This window comes from Ornithorhynchus anatinus, chromosome 3 (genome assembly GCF_004115215.2).
Source record: "Ornithorhynchus anatinus isolate Pmale09 chromosome 3, mOrnAna1.pri.v4, whole genome shotgun sequence".
In the NCBI taxonomy this organism is placed as follows: Eukaryota; Metazoa; Chordata; class Mammalia; order Monotremata; family Ornithorhynchidae; genus Ornithorhynchus; species Ornithorhynchus anatinus.
In genome coordinates this window covers 89,421,280-89,439,207 of record NC_041730.1, presented here as the reverse complement: position 1 = coordinate 89,439,207, position 17,928 = coordinate 89,421,280, and the positions used below count along the sequence as shown (strand labels likewise).

The 17,928-nt window shown below is 45.7% G+C and overlaps 1 protein-coding gene and 1 non-coding gene across 8 annotated transcripts in view; one reads left to right on the top strand and one right to left on the bottom strand.

The window, feature by feature from the left end:
* GHR (growth hormone receptor) overlaps positions 1 to 17,928 on the top strand; it is a 207,506-nt gene that overhangs the window by 94,661 nt on the left and 94,917 nt on the right. The gene's annotated exons all lie outside the window — the stretch shown is intronic.
* Positions 3,503 to 3,640, bottom strand: LOC114810700. Its single transcript, XR_003758395.1, has one exon. It is a non-coding gene; the product is annotated as a small nucleolar RNA SNORA7 (small nucleolar RNA).

Here is a 17,928-nt window from a genome sequence, read left to right as displayed (position 1 = left end):
GGCAGGGACTGTCTCTATCTGTTGCCGACTTGTTCGTTCCAAGCGCTTAGTACAGTGCTCTGCACATAGTAAGCGCTCAATAAATACTACTACTGTCCATAATGAGCTTACAGTCTAAAGGGGGAGACGGATATTAATATAAATATATTGCAGATATGTACCTAAGTGCTGTGGAACTGGGAGGGGGGATGAATAAAGGGAGCAAGTCAGGGCAATGCAAAAGGAAGTGGGAAAAGAAGAAAGGAGGACTTATTTGGGGGAAGGCCTCTTGGAGGAGATGTGCCTTCAATAAGGCTTTGAAGGGAAGGGAGAGTCATTTTCTGTTGGATTTAAGGAAGGAGGGCATTCCAGGCCAGAGGCAGGATGTGGGCGTGAGGTCGGCAGCAAGATAGATGAGATGGAGATAGAGCGAGAAACTTGGCATTAGAGGAGCGAAGTGTGCGGGCTGGATTGGAGTAGGAGAAGAGTGAGGTGAGGTAGGAGGAGGAGGAAAGGTGATTGAGTGCTTTAAAGCCAATGGTGAGGAGTTTCCATTTGATGCGGAGCTGGATGGGCAACTACTGGAGGTTCTTGAGGAGTGGGAAAAGAAGGCCTGAACATTTTTGAAGAACAGTCACCTGGGCAGCAGAGGGAAGTATGGACTGAAATGGGGAGAGATAGGAGGAGCCAAGATCCGCCCTTTCCTCTCCACCCAAACGGCTACCTTACTATTACGGGCTCTCGTTATATCCCGGCTAGACTACTGTGTCAGCCTTCTCTCTGACCTCCCTTCCTCCTCTCTCGCCCCGCTCCGGTCTATTCTTCACTCCGCTGCCCGGCTCATCTTCCTGCAGAAACGATCTGGGCATGTCACTCCCCTTCTTAAACAACTCCAGTGGTTGCCTATCGACCTCCGCTCCAAACAAAAACTCCTCACTCTAGGCTTCGAGGCTCTCCATCACCTTGCCCCTTCCTACCTCTCCTCCCTTCTCTCTTTCTACCGCCCACCCCGCACGCTCCGCTCCTCTGCCGCCCACCTCCTCGCCGTCCCTCGGTCTCGCCTATCCCGCCGTCGACCCCTGGGTCACGTCCTCCCGCGGTCCTGGAACGCCCTCCCTCCTCACCTCCGCCAAACTGATTCTCTTTCCCTCTTCAAAACCTTACTTAAAAATCACCTCCTCCAAGAGGCCTTCCCAGACTGAGCTCCTCTTCCCCCTCTACTCCCTCTGCCATCCCCCCTTTACCTCTCCACAGCTAAAGCCTCATTTTCCCCTTTACCCTCTGCTCCTCCACCTCTCCCTTCCCATCCCCACAGCACCGTACTCGTCCGCTCAACTGTATATATTTTCGTTAACCTATTTATTTTGTTAATGAATTGTACATCGCCTCGATTCTATTTAGTTGCCATTGTTTTTACGAGATGTTCTTCCCCTTGACGCTGTTTAGTGCCATCGTTCTCGTCTGTCCGTCTCCCCCGATTAGACTGTAAGCCCGTCAAACGGCAGGGACTGTCTCTATCTGTTGCCGACTTGTTCATCCCAAGCGCTTAGTACAGTGCTCTGCACATAGTAAGCGCTCAATAAATACTATTGAATGAATGAGGAGGGGAGGTCAGCAAGGAGGCTGATGCAGTAATCAAGGCAGGATTGGATTAACGAGGTAGCAGTTTGCATGGAGAGAAAAGGGCAGATTTTAGTGATGTTGTGAAGATGAAACCAATAGGATTTAGTGATGGATTGAATATGTGGGTTCAATGAAAGAGAGGAGTCAAGGATAACACCAAGGTTATGGGCTTGTGTGACATGAAGGGTAGGACTGTAAGCCCGTCAAACGGCAGGGACTGTCTCTATCTGTTGCCAATTTGTACATTCCAAGTGCTTAGTACAGTGCTCTGCACATAGTAAGCGCTCAATAAATACTATTGAATGAATGAATGGTGCTGTCTATAGTGATGAGAAAATGAGTGGGAGGACAGGGTTTGGGTGAGAAGATAAAAAGTTCTGTTTTAGACATATTGATAATGATTATGGTATTTGTTAAGTGCTTACTATGTGCCGAGCACTGTTCTAAGTGCTGGGGTAGTTACAAAGTAATCAGGTTGTCCCACGTGGGGCTCACAGTCTTAATCCCCATTTTACAGATGAGGTAACTGAGGCACAGAGAAGTTAAGTGACTTGCCCAGGGTCACACAGCAAGCATGTGGCAGAGCCAGGATTAGAACTCATGTCCTCTGACTCCCAAGCCCGTGCTCTTTGCACTAAGCCACGCTGAGGTGATGAGAGGACATCCAAGTAGAGACATCCCGAAGGCAATAGGCAATGCCAGGACAGAGTTGGAGAGAGATCAGGGTTGGAGGCATAGATTTGGGTATCATCCACATAGAGGTGGTAGTTGAAGGCATTTGAGTGAATGAGTTCTCCAAGGGAGTGGGTGTAGCTGGAGAATAGAAGAGGACCCAGAACTGAACCTTGAGGGACACCCACAGTTAAAGGATGGGAGACAGAGGAGGAGCCCGCGAAAGAGACTGAGAATGAGTGACCAGAGAGATAGGAGGAGAACCAGGAGAGGAGAGTGTCAGTGAAGCCGAGGGTGGATAATCTTTCCAGGAGAAGAGGGTGGGCCACAGTTTTGAAGCCGGCTGAGAGGTCGAGGAGGTTAGGATGGAGTCAAAGCTGTTGGATTTGGCAAGAAGGAGATGAGACGGTGTACGGAGGAGGAATAGCAAATGATTCTCCTCCTCTGGCTGAAACCACGGAGCTCACAGATGGGCAGTGAGGAGGCTTACTGCAGAGTAACCGTTTTATCTTTTCAATGCTTATTCTCTGCCATGCCCTGTGCTAAATGCTAGGGTGTAAACAATGTAAACCATTTGGACACAGTTCTATGAACTATATATTAGAAATTATTCATATTAATGTCTGCCTCCCCCCCTAAAATGGAAGCTCATTGAAGGGAAGGGAATATGCCTGTTATATTATTATATTGTGCTCTCCGAAGTGCTTAGGATGGTGCTTTGCACACGGTAACCTCACAATAGATACCACTGATAATAATGATGATGACGATGATGATGATGTTCTGTAGACAGTAAACCCACCATAAATGCCACTGATTGATTGATATTTCCAAGAAAAGTCATTTTACAAAGAACTGAGCCATGAATGAAAAAAAAGCTCTCTTCTTTGTTGAGAACAGATGGAAAAGAGATGCATTATCCCTAAGAAGATTTGAATTGAGTCTAATTTCCCCACTGGAAAAAAAATGGATGTAGATATCGTGTAATACTGAATCATGGGTCTTGTCTTATGCCGTCGAGTCGTTTCAGGCCCATAGCGACACCACAGGCGTATCTCTCCCAGAACACCCCGCTCCCCATCTGCAATCGTTCTGGAAGTGTATCCAAGAGAATTTTCTTGGTAAAAATGCAAAAGTGGTTTACTGTTGCTGCCTTCCACCCAGTAAACATGAGTCTCCACCCTCGCCTCTCTCCCATGCCACTGCTGCCCAGCATGGGTGAGTTTTGACTTGTGGCAGTTTGTCTTCCACTCGCTAGCCACTGCCCAAGCTAGGAATGGGATGGGTAAGCCTCTGCTTGACTCTCCCTCCTGTAGCTGAGACTGGTAGACTACTGTAAACTCTCCAGGTGCAAACCTGAGAGGGGAAATTCATGAATACAGGGCTGAAAAGGACTGATCTTTTTTCTTCTCACAGAGTGGTAATCTGTTCTCGGAAGCAGAGCTAGATATTTGTCCAGGGAATTTCTCGTCTAAAATCAATATTGGCTCTGTGCATCAGTGAGGGAACCACATTTTCAGAGGGTTGGGAAACATCAGCAAATGACTGCTGGTGTCAGGCCCCTCCTAGAAGGCACTTAAAGAGAAAGAGAGTTGATCTTCAGTGAAGTACTACTTTTGTGTGTCTGTTTCCTCCTCTAGACTGTAAGCTTCTTGCTCTTTGGAAGAGTTAAACATCTTTCAGGGCATAGGAGAAACTCCCAAGAGAAAAGTATCCATTGATAGAGAGTGAGAGGATGAGAGAGAGAGAGCGCGCGTGAGAGAGGGAGAAAGTAAGAGAAAGGGAATCAACATTCATTCAGTTGATCAATGGTATTTCTTTAGCCCTTACTGTGTGCGGAGCACTGTACTAAGCACTTGGGAGAGAACAAAGAACTGTTATACAGCTGAAGAACTAGGGCCTACTCAGTCTACCTGCTGCCTCTCTTTTTCTCTAAGCTCTTTGTGGGCAAGGATCATGTCCACCAACTCCATTGTATTATACTCTCCCCAAAGCTTAATACAGTGCTCTGCCCATAGTAAGCACTCACTAAATACCATTGATTGCATGATTATTTCTGTTTCTCTCTTTCTCATCATTTCTCTCTGATACTTTAGGACTTTTCTCCCAAGAAAATTCCCACTGGAGTTCCTCCTATATTCTGAAAGATGTTTAGCTCCTCCAGGGAGCAAACAGTGTTTATCGTAAAGGCCTCTGGTACATCCTTAAATTGTTTTCTGGTATCTGTAGTCTGTTGGCTTGACGTGTTGGTTACATATTTTACACAAATTATTTCTAATGGCCAATTATTGTTCTGTTCCCAGAGCAGGGCTTGGTCATAGAGGTTAGTGTTCGTTCGACTCCATCATCTGAAACTTTTCCCCCGATGTAGAGATCTGTTTGCTTCCCACACTTATTGAAACATCCTCACAACTTCTGACTTTCTCCCTTTTGACCTTCTTGGTCCTTCCACTCCAATTAATTGATTACTCATGGTAGTTGTTAAGCACTTCATTAGATGTCAAGCACTGTTCTAAGCACTGCTCTTGGGTAGATATAAGTTAATCAGGTCAGACACAGTCCCTGAGCAAAACTGGGCTCACAGTCGAAGTAGGAGGGAGAACAGGGATTGAATCTCCATTTTACAAATGAGGAAACTGAGGCCCAGAGAAGTGACTTGCCCAAGATCACACAGCAGGCAAGTGTCAGTGCCGGGATTAGAACCCAGGTCTTCTGACTCCAAGACTCGTGGTCTTTCCAGTAGAATACGCTGCTCCTCTACACTCTATGGTCTGTCCTCCCAGCCAGACCATTAATTTTCGAGAGGCTAGTCATTCAATTAATCAATCAATCACTTAGGGATGTTAGTTGAACCCTCTCTGTGTACAGAGTGATATACCTAGCTCTTGGAAGAGAAACCCAGGACAAAAAGATGCAGACACTGCCTTCAAGGAGTTCACAATCTAAGAATTTTCACGGCAACAACTCTAGAAGATCAAGTGAGTGAGAAAGATGAACTCCATAGACACTGCCGTCAAGGAGTTCACAATCTAAGAATTTTCACGGCAACAACTCTAGAAGATCAAGTGAGTGAGAAAGATGAACTCCATAAGGAATTAAAGGATCTGCTCTAACGATGATGAGAATAGTAATAATAATAGTATTTGTTAAGTGTTTATGATGCCATCAGGTCCCTTTCCCACATGGGGTTCACCATCTAAGTAGGAGAGAGAACATTCATTCAGTCGTATTTAATCATATTTATTGAGCGCTTACTGTGTGCAGAGCACTGTACTGAGCACTTGGGAAGTACAATTCAGCAAAAAATAGAGACAATCCCTATCCAACAATGGGCTCACAGTCTAGAGAAGATATTGAATCTCCATTTTACAGTTAAATAAACTGGGTACAGAGAGGTTAAGGGACTCAACCAAGGTCACCCAGCAAGAGGCAGAACTGGGATTAGAACCCAGGTCCTCTGACTTCCAAGCCCCTGCACTTTCCACTAAGGCCACACTGCTTCTCAACTGCATCAATTCGCCGAGGGCAATCGATGCAGGGGAAGACGAGCAGACCCCCTGCCCGAAGCGAGATGTCTTGGAATGCAACAGAGCTGTGGAGGACCGGAAATTTGAGTACGATAAATTAGAGGTGGGAAGGCTCTCATGGAGCCGTGGTACTGAGCAGCAGTGGATGAAAACTAAAGGCCATCAACATAGATCATTTCAGCCATCAACATCCATGAGGGTACTGGCAAATGCCCACAGCATTATCTTCTAAAACCCAAAGAGAACAATAGTGGCTCTGTAGTCTAGTGGACAGAGGAGGGCTTTAGGATTCCAAAGACTAGGGTTATGGTCTCCCAACTCTGCTACTAGCCAGCTACATAGCCTTGGGCAAATCACTTACCCTCAGTTTCCTCATCCCTAGAACAGGGAGAATATTTCCTGCCTCTCTGAAGGGATGCTGTGTGGAAAAAAATGGGATATGTAATGGGAAAGCTTTTTGTTATGTTTTGCTTTTTATGGCATTTGTTCCCCACTTACTAAGTACAAGAAACTGTTTTAAGCACAGGGATAGGTACCGGATAATCAGGTTGGGCATCGTCCTTGTCCCACATGGAGCTCAATCTCTCAATCCCCTTTTTACAGATGAGGTAATTGAGTAACAGAGAAGTGAAGACACCTGACAAAGATCACAGCAGTCAAATGACTGGAGCTGGGAGTAGAACCCAGGTCCTTCTGACTCCCAGGCCCTTGTTCTATCTACTAGGCTACCCTGCTTCTCACTTGGCCACGCTGCTTCTTTGGAAAATAAAAATAAGCTACAGAAGCAATAGATTAGAGGTCCTTCACCTTCTGGAATTGCCAGCTCCAAGGGTAACCAAAGTACATGTTGAAATCCACTGCAGTTCATTGTACGAATATCGAATCTCTTTAAGCACTTTTTAGAGAATAACCAGACCAGTGTGCAGAAATGCCAGAAAGCACATGTCCAAGTGAAATATAAGCCCATTTTGCTTTACTGAATAGATTTCCAGAATTCATTAAAGAATTAATTTGCAGTACTTCATCAGGAAGATAAACAGAGGCCAGTGTTTATGTCTACACATTTGCTGCCTTTGAATTTTGGGGCACTTTGAAGGACTGCCTGGAAATTAGAGCTACTTCAGCTACACTCCGGAAAGCAAATCTGTTGCTGCTCCTGCTACTTCAATTAAAGTAGGAAGAAGGGTCAGCCCCCAATCTGTACACAAGTGAGGGGTGGAACCAAAGAACTCTGCAGATTTCTGCCATTTTCTTGTTCTTTTCAGGGTTTCTTCCCCAGATGAGATTGCAATCTCTGACCCAGTTTGTGCAGGATCAGAACAGAGCGATGTTTTGGATCAGTTTCTGTAGCTGGGGTGTTGGGGGATAGAGGGGACACATAGAGTCCAACACCTTTTTATGATATTTGTAAAGTGCTTACTATTCATTCATTCAATAGTATTTATTGAGCGCTTACTATGTGCAGAGCACTGTACTAAGCACTTGGAATGTACAAATCGGTAGCACTGTACTAAGCACTGGGATAGATACAAGATAATCAGGTTGGACATAGTCCATGTCCCACATGGGGCTCACAGTTTGAATCCCCATTTTAGTGGAGGTAACTGAGGTCTGGAGAAGTGAAGTAACTTGCCCAAGGTCATACAGTAGGCAAGTGGCAGAGTGGGATTAGAACCCAGATCCTTCTGACTCTCAGGCCTGTGCTCTAGCCCCTAGGCCATACTGCTCCACTTCCCACTGGCACAGCTGCCCCAGGCTGCCCAGTTCCGGTGACGATTCGACCTGAGCGTGTTTAGTCAGCCGTTGTAAACCCTTGCATTTCTATCCTCTATCAGACCACCCTCTGACAGACTATCCTCTGTTAGCTCTGGCAAACCTTCTGGAGACACAGGTGCAGAGGCTTGATAGTCATCGGCAGCACCTGGTCTTCGACTATTATTCTGGCTCATCTGGCAGTGCCCAGAAAGATGTCTGGTATGAAACATCTCTGGAGTGGGCTTCTGCTGTACCCAAATACACGGCCCAATCAGATCATCATCATCCCTGCCCACAGCATTTACTGTGTCCCTACTGAATGCAGACCACTGTACTGGACACCTACTGTGAACATGGCATAGTGTATAGTGCATGGGCCTGGAAGTCAGAAGATCATGGGTTCTAATCCCCGCTTTGCCACTTGTCTGCTGGGTGACCTAGGGCAAGCCACTTTACTTCTCTGCGCTTCAGTTACCTCATCTGTAAAATGGGGATTAAGACTGTGAGCCGCATGAGGGACAGGGACTGTGTCCAACCCGATTTGCTTGTATCCACCCCAGTGCTTAGTACAGTGTCTGGAACATAAGCTCTTAACAAACACTCTTATCATTATTACTGTATGCAGCATTCTCTACTAAGCATTCTCTGTGAAGGGAGGGTGGTATTAATAACGTTGGTATTTGTTAAGCATTTACTATGTGCAGAGCACTGTTCTAAGCACTGGGGGAGATACAGGGTAATCAGGTTGTCCCACGTGAGGCTCACAGTTAATCCCCATTTTACAGATGAGGTAACTGAGGCACAGAGAAGTTAAGTGACTTGCCCACAGTCACACAGCTGACAAATGGCAGAGATGGGATTCGAACTCATGACATCTAGACTCCCAAGCCTGGGCTCTTTCCACTGAGCCACGCTGGAATGTCTCCTGTTTTGGAATTAGGGAATTAGAAATATACAATACCCAATCTCTGTCATCAGTGAAGTATTAGGTGATCAGAACCCAAGGCAAAAGTCCTAATTCAACAAAGATAATGAGGACTGCACTAGTATTTGTTAAGCGCTTACTATGTGCTAAACACTGTTCTAAGCGCTGGGATAGAGATAAGGTAATCAGGTTGTCCCATGTGGGGCCCACAGTCTTAATCCCCATTTTACAGATGAGGTAACTGAAGCACAGCGAAGTTAAGTGACTTGCCCAAAGTCACCCAGCTAAGTGGCAGATCCGGGATTAGAACCCACGATCTCTGACTCCCAAGCCCGTGCTCTTTCCACTAAGCCATGCTGCTTCTCAGAGAACTTGCCATTTGTCAGCTGTGTGACTTTGGGCAAGTCACTTAATTTCTCTGTGCCTCAATAACCTCATCCGTAAAATGGGATTAAGACTGGGAGCCCCATGTGGGACAACCTGATTACCCTGAATCTACCCCAGCGCTTATAACAGTGCTCTGCACATAATAAGCCCTTAACAAATACCAACATTATTATTATTATTAAAATGGGGGTTTTATACTTGTTCTCCCTCTTACTAGAACTGCGAGGCCCATGACAGGGACTGAATCTGATCTTATTTTCTTGTATCTAACCCAGCTCTTAGAACAGCAGTTGGCACATAATAAGTTCATAACGAATACCACCATTCATTCATTTTTACTTCCCATCAGATCGTAATTTCCATCGCTCCCACTGTCTGTAAACAATTTTGTATGTCCATCTCCCCACGTAAGTCATATACTTCTTGGGAGCAGGAAATATGTGTTTGGCTTTTGTTGTACTTACCTAAATGTTTATTAGAGTCCTAGACACTCAGGAAGCACTCAATAAATATTTCGATTGATTGGTTGATTACAAGGACTGCTGAAAAACAGCAGTCATTCCATTTCTATTAGAGGAGCTTCAAAATTCGCTTTTTCCCATTATTCCTTGAGAAGCAGCTTGGCCTAGTGGAAAAAACTGGGCCTATGAGTCAGAGGACTCAGGTTCCAAATGCGGCTCTGCCACGTGCCTGCCCTGTGGTCTTGGGTAAGTCTCTTCACCTCTCTGAGCCTCTGTTTCCTCATCTATAAAATGGGGATTCAACCCCCGTTCTCCCTCCTACTTAGACTGTGAGCCCCTCATGGGACAGAGACTGGGTCTATCTTGTCTCTATCACAGCATTTATTACAGTGCTTGGCACAAAGTAAGTACTTAGCAAATACCACTATCATCATTTACATTATTGTTGTCTTTCAGAAGTGATGCCATAAAGTTAACCTCAAGCTTCTCTTCAGTGCCTACTAATTTTGCAGAGTCCCAAGAGAGAGTCAATAATAATATTTATGGTATTTGTTAAGCGCTTACCATGTGCCAGGCACTGTACTAAGCACTGGGGTGGGTACAAGTAAATAGGGTTGGACACAGTCCCTACCCCACATGGGGCTCACAGTCTCAATCCCCATTTTACAGATGAGGTAACTGAGGCATAGAGAAGTGAAGCGATTTGCCCAAGCTCACACAGCAGACAAGTGGAGGTGGAGCCAGGATTAGAACCCATCAGCTTCTGATTCACGGGCCCATGCTCTAACCACTGCAGCTATGCTGCTTCCCAAGTCGGGGAAAGCAATCTCTGTACCAGAAATGCCCATTCCATGCCAGGGTACAGTGTCCAGGGGGTGGAAGTGTGGTCCAGGTGAAGGGGCCTAGGGATCAAGACAAAAGGCCCCCAGCCCCTGCTCTGCCACTGCATTCTGTACAACCTCCACCCAATTAATTAACCTCCCTGGCCCTCAGTTTCCTCCACTGTAAAATGGGGCTAATAATCCGTGCCTCTTCCTCACCCACTTAGTCATTGCCTCTCTGTCTCTGCCTTATCAACGTCCGCCCCTGTGTTTAGCCCAATGATTGTGTCTTCTATTTTTGTTGTTTGCTCCGAGGCACCCAATACAGTGCCCTGCTTTCTATAGTTGTAGAAGTAGTAAGAGTATTTACTGAGCACCTACTGTGTGCAGAGCACTGTACTAAGCGCTGGGAAAGGCTATACAGTTGGGAATTGCACATGGACACTGCCCCTCGAGGAGCTCACAATCTATGAACATAGGTGGTGTGGGGAGGAGGAAAGACTGGAGACAGAGCCAGTGGGAGGAATGAAACTCTAAAACAGAATAAGGGACGAGGACAAATACATAATGCACAAAATTAAAGACAAAAGTCAGTAGAGAGCTATGGATTAGAGGAGCAGAATTTTTCCTTGCGATTTAGAGTCCAGAGCAATGTCCACGCAGCCACTAGCCTTCCTGAGGTTCTCTGAGGTTTAATGATGCAGGGGTCATTCCCATTCCCACCGGGCGGTGGAAAGCGGGATGGGATGGGGTCACCTCGATGGTGCGGAGGGTAGCTGGTGCCGGCCCTGGATGGCCGAGCGAGAAGACCGTTCGCTTGGTCGCAGTGAGGGGGTGCCAAGCGGGTGCAGGGAGATGAAGGTAGAATAGGCCCCCCTCTAGACTGTATGCTCCTTGTGGAGGGGAATGCGTCCGTTTATTGTTATATTGTACTCTCCCAAACGTTTAGTACAGTGCTCTGCACACAGTAAGCTCCCCATAAATACGATTGACTCGGCAGTGCTCTGACACAATAATGCCCAGTACAGTGCCCTGCATAATAATAATTATAGTATTTGTAAAGCACTTACTATGTGCAGAGCACTGTTCTAAGCGCTGGGGTAGACACAGGGTAATCAGGTTGTCCCAAGTATGAGCTCACATTTTTTAATCCCCATTTTGACAGATGAGGTAACTGAGGCACAGAGAAGTTAAGTGACTTGCCCAATGTCACACAGCAGACAAGCGGTGGAGCCGGGATTAGAACCCACGACCTCTGACTCCCAAGCCCGGGCTCTTTCCATTGAGCCACGCTGCTTTTAGTCCTTGGCTCAACATAGCAGCCATCCAGGACACCATGATAATAATGATCCGCCCAGCCACCTTACTGCGTGTCCAAGAACAATCTCCTGCTCTGAACAAGCCCGTGCTCTGTGACACACCTCCCTTCAAAGTCCTACTGAAAGCTCACCTCTTCCAGGAGGCCTTCCCAGACTGAGCCCCCCTTTTCTTCTGCTCCTCCTCCCCTCCCCATTGCCCCAACTCTTCCCTCTGCTCTCCCTCCTCCCCCCCACCTCAGCACTTGTGTATATATGCACATTATTATTCTCTTAATTTTATTAACGATGTGTATATATCTATAATTTTATTAATTTAGTTTGATGCTATTGATGCCTGTCTACTTGTTGTGTTTTGTTGTCTGTCTCCCCCTTCTAGACTGGGGGAAGGGATTGTCTCTATCTGTTGCTGACTTGTACTTTCCAAGCGCTTAGTACAGTGCTCTGCACAGAGTAAGCTCTCAACAAATACAATTGAACGGGTGAATGAATGCTTCGTCACCTCGGGCAAGTCAGTCAACTCTGTGCCTCAGTTTTCTCATCTGTACAAAGAAGATTCAATACCTCTTCTCACCCTTAGAATGTGTTCACCTGTGTGGAACAGGGACTGGGCCTGACCCGATTATCTTGTATCTACCTAAGTGCTCAGTACAATGTTCGGCACATAGTAAGTGCTTAACGAGTGCCATCATTATTATTAGTAATAGTATTCAAAATGTCAAAATAGCTTATTCTTTATCCTCACTGGGACTCAGCTGTGTTAGCGTTTTCATTCATTCAGTGGTATTTATTGAGTGCTTACTGTGTGCAAAACACTGTTCTAAGCACTGTATGTAGTAAGCGCTTAACAAATACCAACATTATTACTATTATTATTATTATTACTAAGTTCCTGCACTGTATGAGAGGGTATGAAAGGAGCCAGAGATTTTTTTTTTGTCCAGTGTGAAAATTTGGTACATCCAAGGAGGTTTTTTCCTCCATGTGTCCTCATCAATGACATTTTTCAAGCCCTTTCTTGATTAGAGAGCACTTCATTGAATTTTAAGTGTAGTAGACCCCCATAAGATAAATGGCCGGATATCAGGCCCATTCTCTCAACAGAGGCCAATTAATACCCAACTTTTCTGTTCCGCCCTCCTAGCTAGCCCACGTTTTCCTGACATCAGTGGGCATTATTGTCTTTTGCTGCAGTCATAGAGCAGATGTACCAGACTCTGTGTCCTGGAATTTGATCTGGGATCACTTTATCCCTGAGGTTTTGTGAGCGAGTGCTAACGTGGTGCGAAGAATCAGCTCGGCCTAGCAGAAAGAGCCCAGGTCTGTGGATCAGAGGACCCGGGTTCTAATCTCAGCTCTGCGGCTGGCCTGCTGAGTGACCTTGGACAAGTCACTTCAATTCTCCGGGCCTCGGTTTCCTCATCTGTAAAGTGGGGATTGAATTGTACTCCCTCCTACTTAGATTGCGAGTCCCATATTGACAAGGGACTATGTCCAATGTGATTAACTTGTAACTACCCCAGAGCTTAATATGATAGTTGGTATAAAGTAAGCATTTATCAAGTACCATAATAAAAGAGCCAGCAACTAATCCTCTATATTCTCTTCTTAACCCAGTTGAAGGGACTCCTGGATTTCTGTCTACTGGACTCTAGTCTAGTGCTCTGTAATCATGAGACAACTCAAAAAGTACAGTTTATGAGGGTATGTGGAGGAACAAGCTCCTTGAATGTATCTAATTTTCACATCCGAAAAAAAAAAATCTGTTTCCTTTCATACACTAACACAGTTGAGCCTCAGTGAGGCTAAAGAATAAGCTTTACATCTTAAGCTTCGACATCTTCTAGAAAACTCACTCTCAATCTCATGCTTGAAAAAGCAGCCGAGGAACCTGAAACAAAATACAGTTATAATGCACCCAGAAACTCTTCCAACTCAATAGTAATAACCATACTATCAGTTGAGTATTTATTGTGTGCCAAGAACTGTATTGAATATTGGGGTAGATACAAAATAATCAGGGTGGAAGACATATTGAATTCCCATTTTACAGATGAGACATACCGTGAAGTTAAGTGACTTGCTCACAGTCATACAGCAGACAAGTGGCAGAGCCAGGATTAGAACCCAGGTCCTCTGACTCCCAGGCCTGGGCTCTTTTCACAAAGTTATGCTGCTTCAGTGGACATCACTGAAAGTCTTTTAGGCTGTTACCCAGGACATGTTACCTACTGGTGACTGTACTCTAAAACCACTGGCCCAAAAACACATGTAAAGGATTTTGAGTTACTTCGCAGATTCCGTTTAATGCTGTAGAATAACCATAATCCTTAAAAATACTGAAATGATGCACCTGTCAACAACCTGACCTTGAACAAGACACTTAATTTCTCCATGCCTCAATTTCTCCCTAGCTATAATGGGGATAAAATACTTGTTCTTCACCTTTAGACTCCTCACCCTGTGTGGTTCAGGAGCCGGGTCTTCCCCTTCTCCTCCTCCTCATCCTCTGCCTCCTCCTACTACTACTTACTCTGTGCCAGACACAGTACTGAAGGCTGAAGTAGATACAAGGTAATCAGGTTGTATACAGTCCATGTCCCACATGGGGCTTACTGTCTTAACCCCCATTTTACAGATGAGGTAACTGAGGCCCAGAGAAGCTAAGTGACTCGCCTAAGGCCACACTGAAGACAAGTGGCAGGGTATGGAGTAGAACACTGGTCTTTCAGACTCCCAAGCCCTTGCTCTATCCACTAGCCCATCCTGCTTCTCCATATCTGAGGGTGAAAAATTCTAGAGTCAATCACTGCCATTTTAAGTGCCTCAGTTACCTCATCTGTAAAATGGGGATTAAGACTATTAGCCCTATGTGGGACAATCTGATTACTTTGTATCTTCGCCAGTGCTTAGAACAGTGCTCGAAACATAGTTATCACTTAACAAATACCATCATCATTATTATCATTATGAACACGTTTTAGTGATCCATTTGGTGAGCCACTTTGCTGTGCTCTTTCACTGCTCATCCTTACTGTCAGACTGGGTTTTCATCCACCCCTGGCTGTGTCCATCCGACCCATCTATCTAAGGCCGTCCGTTCTGATCGCATTTGGCTAACAAGGGCGACTCTGCGTCAGGTTTCTCGAAGGCTCTTGACGTTTGGGTCAAGCATCGCTGCCTTTGGCCAGAAACAAGCTTTGGAGTGCAGTTGATCCTGATGCCCAGTGCCATTTTGGCTCCCATGATATGCAGTAGTGCTCTCCCAAAGAGTCTCACTTAACCCAACCCAGGCATTTCACACAGCCGAGCTCCCTCCGAGACACAAATGTTCGTTTTGCCAACCCCATTCCTGGATTTCTCTTCAGTCTCTTCTGCCCACTTTTTTACCCCTTCCTACCACCTAATCATGGGTGTCCCTCAAGGATCTGTTCTTAGAGATGCCCTACTTCTCCTCACTTCATACATTCTTCCTAGGGAACCATCCATTCCCTAGCTTCATGTTGTTTGTGGTATTTGTTAAGCACTTACTATGTACCGGGCACTTTACTAAGCACCGGGGTAGACTCGGGTTAATCAGATTGGACACAGTCCCCATCCCGCACAGGGTTCACAGTCTTAATCCCCATTTTACAGATGAGGGAACTAAGGCACCAAGAGCTATATCCGAGAGACAATTATTCTCCCCCGCTTTCGAAGCCTTACTGAAGGTCCATCTCCTCCAAGCGGCCTTCCCTGACTAAGCCTTCCCTTTCCTCATCTCCTGCTCCCTTCTGCATCACCCTGACTCTCTCCCTTTATTCAACACCACCCCCACCCCCACAGCACTTATTACATATCAATCAATCAGTCATGTTGATTGAGTGCTTATTGTGTGCAGAGCAGTGTTCTAAGCACTTGGGAAGTACAATTCGGCCACAGATAGAGACAATCCCTACCCAACAATGGGCTCACAGTCTAGAAGGGGGGGACAAAACAAAAAACAAAACAAGACACTTATCTGTAATTTATGTATTTATGTATTTATTTATATTAATGTCTGTCTCCCCCTGTAGATTGTAAGGTCGTTGAGGGCAGGGAATGTATCTGTTAATTGTTATATCATACTCGTATAGTGCTTTGCACACGGTAAGTGCTCAATGAATACGACTGATTGAATGAATGAACAGCAGACAAGTGGCAGAGCCAGGATTAGAGCCCAGGTCCACTGACACCCAGGCCTGTGCTTTTCCACTGGTCAGGCTGCTTCTCACCACAGTGCACACAGTGCTTAACACACAGTGCTGAATCCACAGTAAGCACTCAAGAAGTGCAGTGGTTTGATTGACTGATAGGATCAGAGTCCTTGGACTTTTCCAGAAATTACATCACTGAAGGCAAGCCCCAACCTCTAACCTCCTCATCTGCATTGCATTTCCTCTTACCTCCAGGTCATCTCCACAAGGACATACTGCCAGGACCTTAAATGCAATACAGCTAAAATTAATTGTGACATTAGGTAAGCGCTTATTATGGGTCAAGCATTGTACCAGGTGCTTGGAAAGATATAAGATAATCCGGTCAGACACAGTCCCTGTCCCACAAAGGGCTCACAACCTAAATAGGAGGGTGAACAGGTATTGAATTCCCATTTTATAGATGAAGTAACTCAAGCCCAGAGTAGTTAAGTGACTTTCCAAGGTCACAAAGCAGACAAGTGGCAGAACCTGAATTAGAACCCAGGTCCTCTGACTCCCAAGCCTCATGCTCTTTCCACTAGGCCAGTCTGCGCCTTCATTCATTCATTCATTCAATCGTATTTATTGAACACTTATTTTTTGCCGAGCACCATACTAAGCGCTTGGGAGAGTACAATAGGACAATAAACAGACACAGTCCCTTCCCACAATGAGCTTACAGTCTAGAGGGAGAGACAGACATTAATGTAAAAAAATAAATTACAGATATGTTCATAAGTGCCATGGGGGTGGGAAGGGGGATGAACAAAGGGAGCAAGTCAGGGCGATGCAGAAGGGAATGGGAAAAGAGGAAGGTCTCTTGGAGGAGATGTGCCTTTAATAGGGATTTGAAGCAGGGGTGATCTGCCGGATTTGAGGAGGGAAGGCATTCCAGGACAGAGGCGGGATGTGGGCAAGGGGTCGGCGGTGAGATAGATGAGATCAAGGCACAGAGAGAAGGTTAGTACCAGAGGAGCAAAGTGTGCCAGCTGGGTTGTAGTAGGAGAGGAGCGAGGTGAGGTAATAGGGGGCAAGGGGATTGAGTGCTTTAAAGCCGATGGTGAGGATTTTATGTTTGATGCGGAGGTGGATGGGCAACCACTGGAGGTCCTTGAGGAGTGGAGAAACATGTCATGAGCATGCTCCTCAAAACTGAATGCTTCATCTTCCCTCCCTAATCCACTCATGGAAAACACCAGAGCTTTCAAGCGAGCAGCATGGTGTAGTGGATAGAGCACAGACCTGAGAATCAGAAGATCATGAGTTCTAATCCTAGCTCCCCCACTTGTTTACTGTGTGACCTTGGGCAAGTCACTTCACTTCTCTATGCCTCAGTTACCTCATCTGCAAAATGGGGATTGAGACTATGAGCCCCATGTGGGACAGGGACTGTTGTTCAACCAGATTTGCTTGTATCCACCCTAATGTTTAGTAGAGTGCCTGGCAATTAGTCATCTCTTAACAAATGCCATTTTAAAAAACAAACAGGCAAAAAGAAAGGAATACATTCCATTTGCAAAGAGGTCGGAAGAGTTATCTGTTTCCTCCAATCATCTTGAAAATTAGAAATGGAGGTCAAGTAAGAGGGAGGAAAGAAGAGGAATTTCCGACAGACAGGAAAAATGCAATACAGAAACCCTGAAACGGGGAACAGGGGCAAAGCCAGTTAAAGTTTAGGTTAGAAATCCTGGTCAGAGCCAGCAGCCTTGTTAAGATGCTGAGATTATTTGTGGTCAAATGATTCTAAGTGCAAAGTGCTAGTGGCAGTGTTGAATCTGATTCTCTTCCCTGCCTGGGGAAAGAGCAACAGTCTGAAGTCTGCAAACTTTAAGGTAGATAATGGGGAGGAAATGTGACCTCCACCACCACCCCCAACCTTCTGCTCAAAAAACATAGACCTTAGAAGCGAGGTCTGGGGAGCTGGGCTGAGTTTTGAGGCACACACCCACTTCTGTACTGGGTTGGATGGGGAGAGAGGGAGGATGACAGGGAATTGTCACCCACATAGCTGCAGACGTTTCACCACCCCCCCCCAAAAAAAGAGATCTCAACACAGCTAGTGGGAAGAGGATAAGCCTGGAAATTTGAGTGACCTTGGGTAAGTCACTTAGCCACAGTACTTATGAACATATCTGTAATTTATGTTTTTATATTAATGTCTGTCTCTTCCTCTAGACTGAGCTCATGATGGGCAGGGAATGTGTCTGTTATATTGTTATATTGTACTTTCCCAAGCACTTAGTAC